The sequence below is a fragment of the Camelus dromedarius genome, chromosome 16 (genome assembly GCF_036321535.1).
Source record: "Camelus dromedarius isolate mCamDro1 chromosome 16, mCamDro1.pat, whole genome shotgun sequence".
Lineage (NCBI taxonomy): Eukaryota > Metazoa > Chordata > Mammalia > Artiodactyla > Camelidae > Camelus > Camelus dromedarius.
Window position 1 is genome coordinate 41,212,552 of NC_087451.1, and position 14,110 is coordinate 41,226,661.

The window sequence follows — 14,110 nt, forward strand, 5'->3', positions numbered from 1 at the left end:
TGGTGGAGAACCCTAAATCTCCCCTAGTCCACATTATCCACCCTCTCCCAAGTTCCACAGCTTCCAAGTTCCATGCCTCTGGGATATTGCCACTTAGTTTTATTACTGGTATCTGGAACTGAACATATTTTTAACTCAGATTCTGCCCCACTGTTATTCCACTTTGCCTGGATGACCATCCTATCTGTCCCCCTGGCTTTGCAACCTTAGAAGTATTTTAAAATTTAAACCAATTGACTTTTAAAAATTGGAATCTTTGTGAATGGTATAAAAATCAAAAGATACAATAGGATATACAGTGAAATATAAGTCTTCCTCCCACCCGGTTTCCTCAACACTCAGCTCCCATCCCAGGAGGAAACCACTGTTACAAGTTCTTAAAAGTGATTTTTGATTCCTTCTTATATTGGCTATATATCAAGTCCTTCCTTGTCTGTGAGATGGTGTGCTTTCCTCTCCAGGCCCTTGTGACCTTATATCTGGTTGACTTTATATATAAGTATTTGTATGTGTATATTTTATATACATATATAAAATCTCCCCCTATGGCCTTCCGGCTTTGAGTTTTCATCATGTCGCTTCCTGGATGAAGAACCTACAAGGGTGAGGGGCCAGGGTTGGGGGTGATGGAGAAGAGGATCTAAAGGGGACTTAGGTAGGGGGTTCGCAGTGGCAGACTGTTGGGAAGCTCTGCTAGGATTCCTATTTCTATTCCTTCTGCCTCAGGCCTCCTTCCAGTCCTCTCGTCCAAATGTCTCTCGTTTCCAAGAGCCGAGACAGAGATAGCGAGATACAGAGACAGAGACGCCGAGGCACCAGCATCCCTCTCCCCGCTCTGTCCCGCCCCATCACTCTGACGGACATCCGCCATCAGCCAATGGCGCTCCCGATATCCCCCGGAAGGGCCAATGAGAGACAGAGGAGGGCGGAAGATTCCCCGCCCCCACTTCTAGGCTTGGTTGAGCCGTGCAGGTAGGTCCGGGGGCCGGGGGAGCTGCCGTTGGCACTAGTGCCCCGGGGGGTGGGGGCACGAGTCGGTAGGGGTGATGGTGGGGAAGGGGAGGCGACCCCGACTGCGGGAGCCCGAGGGGGTGGCCCGGCGGAGAGGCGGGGGGCCGACGGGCCCGGGGAGCGGGCGCCTCCGAGGCCCCTGGAAGCGACTGGGCTGGGGGAGCGGGGACGCGTGTGTGGGGCACAGGGACCCCCACCCCGCGCCACCCGCAGGCCTGGGCCGCGGGCTGCCGGCGGAGGGGCCGGGGGCCTGGTGCTCGTGGGGCGGGCTGGGCTGGGCCCGGGGCCGGGGGCGCCGAGAGGAGCCCGGGGCGCCAGGCCGAGCCGAGGTGGGACGGACCGACACTGAGAGGAAGGGAAGCTGCATCCCGCGGGCCGCCCCCTCCTGAAGCGAGCCGGGGCAACGGCCGCAGGCTCCCCTACCCTGAGCCCACTCCCCTACTCGCCCCCTCCCTAACAATGGGTTTAGGGCAGAAGGAGTCGCCCTGCTGCGGGAAGGTGCCGGGAGTTGGGGGGGGGGGTAGGTTTGGGACTAGGGTCCAAGGTGGGGGAGGGGTGAGAACTCGGGTTCTCCCCTTTCTTTTCTCTCCTTGGCTTTTGCCATGGGGATCATGGAGGGGCTGTTAAACCCTCCTGAGACGGGTCAAGAGTCAAACTGACCCCCCCCCCCCCGCCCCCCAAATCCGATGAGCTGTAAGGAAAGTGATGCCAAGCCTTCGAAGCCGAAGTGACACACGCATCGCAAGAACAAATCCACTCCTGAGGTTTTTATTTTTAATTTTTCTTAAAAATGAGGGTACTATGGTCTTTGGTTTTTTTTCGAAATTTATCTTACAGAGGTGGGTGCTGTTATTTTTGTCCCTACTCGGGCAAGCCTCCATTTTAAGCGAAGCAGTAACTGGTTAAGCTGGAATTTTCATTCAGGCCTAGAACTTGAACAGGGATTCTGTAAGAGGTCATTTAATCCATCCTCCTGCCTTCAGACAAACTTGCCTCCCTCCATCCTCAAAATTAAGTTGTTTGGTCAGCTTTTAAAGGTCTCCAGGAAAGAAGAGAGTTTTATTTGTTTGCAGCACTCAGTCAAGAATGGATTTTATTTTTCACGTAGAATGGGCTCTGTAACTTAAAATTTAGGACAATCAGAATGATTGGAAATGTTTTAATTTATTAAGTAAAATTAAATGGGGCAAGGGTCTTTTTTATTTGATCAGTTTAAATAATCACTTTTTAATAGTGTTAATGAAGTGGATAATCATTTTTTTAATCTGGGAAAAATGGTTTTGGTTTTCTAATTATTTGATAAGCAATTTTATGTTATCTAAAGTATGTGTTACACACTTAATCCAATTTTATGTAAAGTATATTTCTATTTCTGTATGGCGATACATATACTACACACATTTGCCCTTTTCCAAAGGGGATGTCATTTTCTACATCTTTTTAGGATGGTGAGGCAAATAGTAATTCAAATCTCTGTCCACATAGCTTAAACTATTTGCTTAGTCTTCATTATTTTTTAGTCTAAATGAAAGTCCTCTCTTTTAGGTGCCTTCCTGAAACAAAAAATTTTCCCACCTGCTTATACTTGGTGACTGAGGGATTACTAAGACTCTCTTGCTCATTTCTGAGTACTGTCTGAACTATTCCTGACACTATGAATGCTATTTGGATGCCTCTTAAGGTAAGATGTGGTTTAAAAATTTTTTTTTAATTAAAGGCATTTTGTTTCTTTTTCTTTAGAATTGAGGATTTTCTAATCTCGAATTTGCAATTCTTCAACTCTCTTACCTGACACTTCTTTCTCCTCAAAACTATTATGTTTGCTTCCTAGGACTGATTGATTACTCCTTACCTTGTATTGCTACTTATTGATTATTGGTGTTAAAATATTAATGAAGTTCTCAAATTTACTTCCATCATAATGATGCATTTATTTCTTAACATTAAATTATGACAACCCACATGGTTGTAAAATTCTGTTCCAGTCTCAGTAGGATGGATTGGCAATTCAGACAGCCAGGTCCACTTTCAAACAGGTACTTCAGTGTCATAGGTGCTAGGGCGTGTCCCACTCTTGCAAGTCTGTAGCTGATTCATGTGTTACAAAAGATGTGTCATTAGCTATTTGTTTACTCTGAAACTTCATTTAGTATGTTAGAAGTTTTATTATTTATTTAGTAGTTATGTGTACAGCTCTGAGAGTTTTCCTGCTACTCCTTAGTCCTTTGTATGCGAATTTACACTATTCTTCGCAACAGGTAGTACTTTGTGCCAAGTTTCATCCCACAGGATAAACCTATTTTGGGCAGTGTAGGCAAGTGATCTTTACATAAAAAAAGCTCTCGTTGATGTGGTGATTCTCCAGTCTCTTGGCTACTTCCAATTTCTTGTACATAGATAACCAAAAGACTCTCCATAGGGACTAAACAGAGGACAAAGCTTAAAGATACACATAGGGAGGAAAATGGGTGGAAGGATGGGGAGAGAAAGATAAGGAGTGATGGAAGCCCTCCACCAGCTTCACCAGGTGGCAACAGGTTGTCTTACTTTGGAGCTAAATAAAATAAATCAAAAGTGTAGTTAAGATTGTTGTGTGGTAATCTGTCCTTGGAAGTCCACGTTAATGCAGTGATTAAATCAGAGATTGATGCAGTTAGTGTAAACTAGATATTTGAATTGTGGGAAATCTTTAGGTAAATGTAAACTGAGTTCTCATCTTCATGTATGTTCTGGATGCTATTGTTGGATAAGGAATGCTTATATTAGTATAAAGGATGCCAGAGTGACAGTTTTTCCAGCCACTGTCCTGTAGAACTGGAGGTGTTGCATAGGGAACCCACCCTGATGTCCTGAATCCATAGGAATTGGAGGACCTTGTACAGAAATATTTCTCTTTGGTACTGAGTGTTTAGTGCCAGGACCTCTGTTTTCTCTAGGAAGCAGGCAAAGGGGTATCAGTGGGTACTACTTCCCTAGAAACCCAGGGAACTGGGGATCAATATATTGGATTTTATTTCACAGTAACCTTGGCTTTAACTAATGTATTAGATCCATAAAAGCTTGGTTTGATATTTATATATATTTTATTTATATATATATATATATATTCCACAGTGACCCCTAAACTTGCACCAAAGGCCTGTGGCATGCTAAGAATACAGAGTGCAGTCAGTACTCCACACTGTGTGTTACCACCTGTTAGCAGCTTAAGAGTATAGTTCTGTGGCTGCCTTAATTTAAACCTTTTATCAGCGGAAGACCTCTTCTGAGTCTAAACAAATTTTTTATTTGCCAACATTTTTCGTCTCCTTTTATGACTTAAAAAAAACTTAGAAACTGTAGTGTTTGATCTGGGCAGAGGGAAAAAGGGCACTTTTTGGGGTGAGGGAAAAGACAGCATTGAATTTGCAGGATGGAGAATAAAAAAGGGAGAGAGCTTTATTCTCTTTTTTTCTTGTGAATACCTTGAAATGTTTCTGAAATGTACCTTCAGATTACAGTACTTATTTTTAAGTAAAAAAAAAGTAGGCTAATTAAGATGTACGCTGTGGAGCCAAAATATTCATTTTCTATAGTTCTTACGCTTTGTTTCTGATTATCTTATTTCAGAATGACTCTGGTTCTATCAGGAGTTACTTAAATGTTAGACCCGCATATGTGCTGCTTTTGTTTCCATGCTTATGGAAAATAGTGCCAGTACTCACCCTTTTCAAGAACCAAAGTACCAAAGGAAACATAAATAACAGGAAAAATAACTCCAAACAAAAGCTCCTCAATTTAACGCACGCTTGTTAATTAGAAGTTCCCATGGAAATTATTTACCCCTTTCTCTTTCTGTCAGGGGTCGACAGCTTTCTTACTGCTAGTCATGACTAAGCAGTATCGGTGATGTTTGATGTTTCTAGGTCCAGTTGTCAGGGTTAGGGCATGGCTGAGATGGGAGAGGAACAGGGAGGAGGTGGAGAATTGGATGAGTTGGAGGAGAGAGCAGAGTGAAGGTGAGGAGGCACAGAGAAGAGATACATGGTCTTTGGTGTGTGGTCTGGTGCCACCGTCAGTTGTCTCAGAGAGCTCTTAGGGACTGCTGGTTGTCTTGTGTGCTAGACTGAACTAGGATGAATGCAAGAAAAAAGTATTCTTAACAAAAGGACATCATTAAAATATAATTCATTATGATATGGAAAGATCTCCAAGATATACAGTTAAGTGATAAAAGCAAGATGCAAAATAGTGTGTATGATATGTTAACCTTTGTGTTTTTTGAAAAAAAAAAAGGAAAAAGGAAAATTTGTATTGGCTTGCTATAAATGCATAAGAAAACACTTTAGAAAAATAAACAAGAAAATGGTGACACTGGTTACCTGTTAAATCTAGGAACTGTGCAGGTAGAGGAGAGAGTGGGAAGGAGACTTCTCAACTATATTATATTTTTTTATGCTTTCTGATGTGTGTATCAAAATTGAGAAATTAAATATGAAAATTAAAAAAAAATTAAAAAACAGTGTCTGAAACCTTGCATTTCTTTTTCTCCTGTGCCTGGAAGTCAGAGAAATGGCAAAGAGCCACAGCTGAGAGAGCAGATAGCCCTTGAGCAGTAGTTGAAGGGATACATATACGAAGGGTACTGTAATATGGGACACAGATTCTCCAGGGATCTTGAAGAATTTTGAATTTATAGGTGTATATTTCTAGAATCGAATTGCAAGGGCAGGCACTAAAAAATTTCAATTACTCTTAAAGTTTTAGTAAAAAAAAGATTTTCATTGTTTATTCCCTCAAGTTGGCAATTAGCTACACTATCACATTCTTGCTTGTGTGATTTTAGGCAATTTCTTAATTTCTTGGAGGTTCAGGGTCCTCCTTTGTGCTGGAAATAATATTAACATTTATTTCAGAGGATCGTTGTGTACATTATATCTGCAAAGGTCATAGTGTCTGGCTTAGTGAACTACGACTGTTATTATAATAATTACACTAAATAATAGTTACTTATAGCTAATGGCTGTGGCTGATGTTGGGCAAATTTCTTAACCTCCTAGAGACTTGGTGTCCTCATCTGTGAAAAGGGTATAATTATAGTACCTAGATCCTAGGCTGGATTTTGTAGGGACTAAATGAGTTAGTTGATGTGAAGTGCTGAGGATAACACTTGGTATGTGCTCAGTAAACACGAGCTGCTAATTTTTCTTCATGACATCTGTTTGCTAGGGCTGCCGTACAAAGTGCCACAAACTAAGTGGCCTAAACAACAGATGTTTGTTGTCTCTCATCCCTGGAGGCTGGGAGTCCGAGGGCAGGCGCATGCTCCCTCTGAGGGAGCTGGGGCAGGATCTCTTGGAGGCCTCTCTTCTAGCGTCTGGTAGTTCCTTGGCTTGCGTCATCATAACTCCAGTCTTTACATAGTTCTCTCTGTACATGTATCTTTTTTGTTCAGAATTTCTCCTTTTTAAAAGGACAGCAGTCATATTGGATTAAGGTCCTAAAGACCTCACTTTAACTTGAGTACCTCTGTAAAGACTCTTTCTCTAAGGTCACATTCTGAGGTACTAGGGGTTAGGAGTCCAAAATACCTTTTTTGGGTGGACACAATTCAGCCCATAACAATATCCATTAGCCTTGTGAGCTGCACAGACTAATGTCACTCATTACAGGTGACCTTCAGTGTAGTACATAGGAGATGAAAATTTTGCTGCAAATTGGAACATGATTTCAAGAAGTAGATTGATTATTTCTTTAGGCTTCTCATGCATTTATCTTTAACATACAGATTTTTGTTATTGAAACTTTAGATTCATATAAAATTGAACTTTAGAAGGTAAGGTTATTTTCTCTCTCTTTTTTTAAACTATCAGTAAAATTCTGACCTGAAAAATTACGGTCAAGAGTACAGTCTGTTCTCCATGTGTCCTGTGTGAAATTGGATGAAACTTTGGGATTTCCTTACTGGGTAAGAAGTAGGCCCGGGTATCTGTCTCTAGGGTGGAGAGCTAGAGATACTCAGCGATGTGGAATTAACACCTCCTTCCCTGTGTGAATAGAGAGACAATGTTTTATATTCAGCTAAATAGCCTCCAGTATTTAGCTTCGTTTTGGGGGTAGGCAGTATGGCTCATTCCAGAAACAGCAAGAGCTTGAGGAAGTTCCTCCCTGGCCTGACTGATTTGGCCCGCCCTCTGCTTCTGTTCCCTTTCTATTTGCCTTTAGGGTAAAGTTCAACCTTTTTGACCCAGCATATAGACCCGTGGTGATCTGGCTGCTGCTGACCTGTTTTGTTTTGAAACCTTACCTTTTACCCCTGGCCTGTATGCACCTTTGTTTGATGGTTTCTTCTCCTGAAACTAGTGTGAAGACTTCAAAGAGTTATCATTTAGGTGAACATTTTCCCAAAAGGTATTGCATGCTTCTCTGCTTCCTTAAAAAAGCACCCTGAACAAAATTTTATCTTTTAATAGTAATCAAAATTACAGAAGACCAACACTGTGCTCATCACTGCTGTCCTGTGCTGGAATGTGACGTGCCTTTGGAGGCCATAAAATAAACCGTTAAAGGAGTAGTATGCTCATATTGCAGACTGCCCCGCAGTTCTCCGTATTCTTTTGTCTGTGATGATCACTTTCATGGTCTCCTACCTCAGTATCAGGCTGTGACTGGCCGTGTTCCAGCGCGGCCTCTGGCAGTTCTCCCTTCTATTGTAATGCCTTCTTTCTGTGGTAGGTTACGATACCAGCAAACTAAGCTTTTATAAGTTATTTGCTAAGGTAGAGTAAATAGGTCCTTAATAATGGCTGGAGGGACTTTTCTATGGATAAAATACGTGAATAATGACAGTTTTTTGGCAGTCTGTTGCAAAATGATGTGGTTTTTGCCTGTGTGCATTTTATGGAGAGGAAGGGTCCATTGCTTTCATCAGATTTTCACGGTGATCTGGGACTGCTCTAGATAAATACGTGGTATGAAATTGCTTTGTTAGTTGTCCTAAGAGTCTAGTTCCCGGATTCCTTCTCCAGTTTCCCTATCCTGAAGTGCAGGAATCCATAGTACTGGGTAACAGTTTGGACTGAAGGGCCTCTCGCCTGGGCCAGAGAGCGTGCTGACCAGGCTGAGGTGGAGCACCATGCTGGGGCTGGAGTCGGGGAGAAGAGTCAGGCTGTGAGTGGGAGAGCAGCTCTGGGCTTTGCTGGCTGGTTTGCTCCAGAGGACAAAGGGAGTAGCCATTGTAAGTTCTTGACTTGAAGGAATTGAAAAATATTACTTTTTTATTCTGAACAGTCTAGTGATTTGGTTTTGCTAGATTTTTTTCTTGCTTAAAAATTATCTTGTGAAGTGTGTACAACCTAAATCATAATTTAATGAAACAGTGAGATAAGAGTGAAAACAGGGGTAAAAGAATCAAAAAGTATAAATTCATATTGTAATTTCAAAAGCCTCTTGCTGTGGGGGCTTCTTCAGAAGTTAAACAGCTGCCTTGTTCACCGAGGGAGTCTCTCTCCCCCAGTGACTTTGCTGCTTAGGTTGTGGAGGACGGAGCCACTCAGGGAAGAGACTCTTGGGGTCCATCCCTGTCCTTGTCTTTGTCTCTTCTCATACTACGCCACCCCTCTAGTCTTGAGCTAATTTCTTCCTCCTTGTAGGGACCTCTGGCTGTCATTTATCCCTTTTCCCATCCAGTTTTCACCCTTTCATGCCCTGTTGACTCGTGCCCCTCAGCTTATAAACACACTCAAGTCTCTTTCACTTTTTAAAAACACAAAACCCTTAAACTGCAACCATTGGTCCCTTTGTTAGTGAAGTATTTGTCTAGCTTCTACCTACGTGTTCCACTGTACCTGCCTAACAGTGTCATCCCTGTGACCAAATTCAGAGTATCCCTTTCTGCCCTTATCTTCTGAGGCCTCCTTGTGGTCTCTGACGCTGGCGGCGTTCTCCCTGGCTGTGGTGGGGGTGGTCCTTCCTGGCCTCTTGTCTTCATTTCTGAGAGGCGTTGTAGAGTCATGATACAGAACATGGACTCTGGAGCGAGACTCCTAGAATTAGATTTCAACTCTGCCACTTCCCATGTGCCTCTCCCTGTACCTCAGCCACCTCACCTGAAAAATGGGAAAAATAATAAAGTAATAAAAATAATGGCACTTACCTTATGAGACTGTTATGAGGAGGAGGTGAGTTAATAATGAAAAGCACAGAGATGAGTGTGTGGCACACAGTAGAGTACGAGTGGTGAGAGTGCCGGCTTTCTGTCATCGCTGTCGTCCCTGGCTGCTGCTTCTCAGTTTTCTTTGCTGACTTTTTTCCTCTTTCAATGTTTGCCTTACCTTGGCCTCCTTTCCTCTTACTGTTGCAGTTCCTGGCTGATATCTTAGATGAGTTTTTATGTCTCAGTTGGCATCCATATACTGATGATTTGCAAATGTGTTTTTCCCACCTCTAAGTGGTCTTCTGATCTCCAGTCCCATGCACACAGCTGCCTCCTAGACATCAAAATGACCTCATCATGTACTTCCCCAAGTCCAGCCTCTTCCTGTCTTCATGACCCAGTGATTGGTCCCATTGCCCACCCAGTCACTCAGGCCAGGATTCCTTCTTGTGGCACATGAGTCACCATGTTCTTGAGATCCTAGCCCATCCCCACTTCTCCCTTCTGAGTTCACACTTTCACCACCCTTTGCCTGTGTGACCTTCAGTCACTTTCTGATCATTCTCCTCAACTGCCTTCTGACTTCCAAGTTGCTGCCCAGTTGGTCCTTGTGTAATGCAGATCTCATCATATGACCATATGTCTCCTTCTCCATGGCTTACCTGGCTTTTGAGGTAAGGTTCAAATGCTTTTGCCAAGCATCCAGATCGTCTCCCCCACTCCTTCCTGAGCTCTCTCTCCTCAGTGCTGAGCTGCTCACCTTTCCTTCTGTGCACCTGTTGCTCCTTTGCAGTTGCCACTGTTTAAAGTGGCCTCCTGCCCTGCTCTAGAAACGAACCCCTCCTAGTTCTTTAATAAGATTGAAGTCTGACAACAACAGTAACTGACACCACAGCTTCCTGTGTACCAGGCTTTGCCTTTAAGTGTGTGTGGGTCCTTGGCACTTCTACTGTACAGTGACTGCAGGTTTGCTTCTCCACCCAGCTGGTCTCTGAGAGTGGGAGCTGTGTCCTGTCTTTCATCATCACTGCTTGCCACATGATGGCACTTAGTGAATGTAGATTGAATGAATGGTCTAGGGACTGCATTGCCAGCCTGTGAGGTGCGTCTTTAGGAGGGTGTCAGCAGAAAAGCTGAACTAGTCACTTCCATTGACTAGTCTTGGCCTTAGCCTTTAGAACTGTAGGAGCCAGTCAGTTCAGTGTGAGTGCTTTGTAGCTTTGGAATAAGATTTACAAAGAGGATTTTCTTTGTTTTTTGTTTTTGTAATTTTCCATTGAATGATGAAGGGCGTATGTGTTTTTATTATTTTTGCTTTTGAATAAGAGAACCAGTGGGCTAACAACCCAGTGTCGTCTAGCAACTAGAATGTTTTCACATTATTAGAACAAGATAGAGAGAAATGAATTTTAGGCTTGTAATGTTCCATCCAGATAGTAATTTGGCAGTGAACTGATAATATTTTAAACATTTTTTTGTGAAATTATTAAATGTTAGTGATCAAGTGTCTCTCTCTCCTTCTCCATCACAGCTCTGTTAAGTATAAGTTTAGACACATAATGTTTTATCTCTTATCACCTTGTATAGATTGTTTGTAGCAACATTCCGGAAAATAGCAAGTTTATAATTGTAGTCTACAGGTTACCTTTATCCAGGTCTTGATCATGGTAGTAACTTTTTGGCCAGCAGGGGGAGCTGAAGCTACTGATAATGTGATTACATCCCAGCTGGTTTTCAGTTTGTCACTGCCAAAAGAAAGTAAAAAACCTTACTGACAAAGATCATGATTAGACTTCACAAAGAAGAAATGCAAATAACCAACAGGCATATAAGAAACATTTTTTATTGTGGTAAGTAATTAAAGGAATGCAGATTAAAATAATATACTATTTTTTTAAACCTATCAAATTGGCAGTTGGAATGTGCTGTCAAACAGTGAGGGAGCAGTCTCCAAAACTGCCAGTGGAAGTGTGCATTGGGCCCAATTTTCCTGGAAGGTATTTTGGCAACATATATCAAAAAACCTAAAGATGTCCTTTAACTCAGTAGTTCCACTTCTAGTAATTTATCTTAAGGGGGAAAATAGAAATATACGCAGGAAGATTTGTAAACAAAGATACTCATTGCAGCATTATTTACACTAGTGAGAACTGAGAATAAACTTGAATGAACAGCAAGATTAGTGGGTAAGTTATGGCATATTAAGGGTGAATGACTATACAGCCATAAAACAGTATCTTTGAAGAACTTTTAATGTCTTAGAATGTTGAGTATATGATAAATGAAAAATTCAGAATATAGAGCTATGTAAGGAGGATTCTAAATATATAAAAGATAAAGTATATATATATATATATATATATATATATATATATGTATATATATTTTAAGAATTATATAACACACAAGGAACAATGCAAGAGTTAGGGGCACTGACCCCCATGCAGTCTACTGATTTTCTAAAATCTGCGTACAGCTTTACAGTAGGTCCTCTGTATCTGCAGTTCCACATCCAGGGATTCAACCAAGCGTTGCGTAGTATGTACTTATTGGAAAAAAATCCAGCCCAGGTGTACGTGCACTCATTCAAACCCGTGTTGTTCAAGGGTTAACTGTACATACGTAGATAAAAGAATGGAAGGAACTATACCAACAAGCCTTACTGAGTCTTTTAGGGGGCTCTCAGCCAATTGTCCTGTCTCAGTTGGCACCAAGGTGAGGTGAGGCATTTATCTTACAAGATTTTAACCTCAGAAACGTAAGGCCTTCCCTCAGATGTCACTTTCATCCTGTAGGACCCTGGAATGGACTTAATATACTTAAATTTATGTACTTCTGGAGTATTCTTAATCCTAATACCTCTTGATAAGACATTCTACAACTTTCTTCTTATCTTTTGTGGGAAAAAAGTCCAATTTTTTCGAGTTTAACAGTTCAATATATTGTACCAAGATTTGGTGAATAAATTAGTATTTACTATATTGGTACATTTTCTTATTTTGATCATAGTGCCCCTTGGCTTTCATGTTTCTCAGTTGAAGATGTTTGATTTTAAAATGTAATCTCCAGTGAAATCTCCTTCAGGCTCTTAGTCATTCCATTTACACTTCTCTGGATCTTTGTCAGTGTTGTTTTGCCTTTCTGGATTTATGATAACCAATCATAACTGCATTTCAGATACGGCTAAATTGTGATTTGTTAGAAGGATAGGAAAATAAGTTCTATTCACAGTCTTTCCCCTGTTGTTGCTGATAGAATTTGCAATCCACCCTCCCTTCGTTTGCAAAGATCACATTGTCTTTTAGGCAACATTCTGTAATTTTTCAAAAATTTCTTTTTTGACTAGAAGCCATGCATCCTTAAGCTACAACTTAGATTTTGTTCCTGTGAATACCTTGCCTTTCATTTGTCCATGCTTCATGCTGTAATTCCTGCCGTTCTTCTGCCTGCAGTGTTGTAGGCGCTTGTATCTCAGTAGGCTCTTAGAGGTAATTCACTAGCTCTTTCAGTTAGTTCTGGTCTGGTGAATCATTTTTCAGTTGGGTCTGGTCTGGTGGTTAGAAAGCTTGGCCTTATGTTGAGTTGAAATGCGCCCCTCTGCAATTTCCAGTTTGGGCCTAGACCAACTTTAGTTTCTCTTGCGCTGCACAGCCCTTCAGATATTTAGACAACTTTCATTTTTGCAAAGTCTTCTCTAAACTGAAAATAAATCCTAGTTTTTGCAAATGTTTCTCATTTAATACACTTAAAAATCCTTTGCACCCTTCAGTTCCCTTACTTTTCCAACTCTGTGTAGTATTTCACTGTTAGGAAACTCATCACTCCATCTGCAAAATGGAGAATTCTCTGTGAATCTTTCATATAATTTATTAAAATATTAAACATAACATTTCCAAAACATTACCTAACATCAGTCTTCTGCTTATCCTTCTTCCTATGGGGAAGTGCCTCAGCATCCATCCACCCTTAATTCCCATGTCTCACGCTCCATCTAAACCTGCCTCCTTAGTGCAGTGGGCAATGTGTCAGTCTCGTAAATCACACCCCATCTACAGTAAATACTCTCCATTTTGTGGTCACTCAGGTTCTTCAAAAATAGCCCTTTATTTACAATCTTATCAAAACTTTTATAAAAGCTTAAATAAATTATGTTCACATACCTTCTCCCCAGAGAATTTGGGTAGACCAGTGCAGTGTGGTTTCCCCTTTTAGAAGCTGTGTTGTCTTTTTCTCAGAAGGTTATTCATGTTGACATGTCTTCTTATTTCATCCTCTATTAGAGATTTGCTGGTTTGGCCAATTTGCAGCTCACAGCCATAGAGGCCTTCTCTTAAATAGATGGGAGTTGTATTGATGGCATGTTTTTGTTCAGCAAATATTTATTGAGTGCCTAAATATGCCAGGAGTTGAGCAAGGGGTTCAGTAAATGTTGTTGATAAGGGAAGCAGATCTGAATTCCAGCTTCCTGAGTCTTTCTGGAGGGCACGCCTCTTGTATGACTGTCAGCCAGTAGGTTCTTCCCTGAAATTTTATAATTTTATATGTAAATTCTTTTAAATGCAGAGAATACTTTGAGACTCCATGACTACCTAACATCTTGGTTTCTTTTTTTTTTTTTTTTTTTTACTTTTTCAAATGGAGGTACTGGGAACCGAACCAAGTACCTCTGGCATGCTCAGCCTGCACTCCACCAACTGAACTATACTGCACCCCCATGACTACCTGACATCTGATGTATTAGTTGGGAGGCATCTTGTTTATTTAACGATGAATTTGATTCACTGTAAGTGATTTATATGCTTTAAAGAGTAATTTAGAAATAAGTTTATTCCACGTATCTTCTTCAGTAAATACTGAAGCAAATCAGTTAGGCCTGTCAGCTGTCTTGCTTTTTCCACTGGTTTATACCTTATTTATCAAGTCATCCATCAAGTCTTTAGTCAGCATCTGGCTTTTTATATATTT

General features: G+C 41.4%; 1 protein-coding gene across 2 annotated transcripts in view; it reads left to right on the forward strand.

Annotated features, from left to right (window-relative positions):
- The first annotated feature begins 955 nt into the window (after nucleotides 1–955).
- Nucleotides 956–14,110, forward strand: part of KANSL1 (KAT8 regulatory NSL complex subunit 1) — a 164,403-nt gene continuing 151,248 nt past the window's right edge. Inside the window, exons 1-2 of one of the 2 annotated variants that reach the window (XM_031468785.2) lie at nucleotides 956–972; nucleotides 2,557–2,692. The gene's annotated coding sequence lies outside the window, so the exon portion shown is untranslated. Of the gene's footprint in view, nucleotides 973–1,662; nucleotides 1,776–2,556; nucleotides 2,693–14,110 lie in introns of those variants that run through there. The other variant, XM_010981734.3, reaches the window with a different exon arrangement.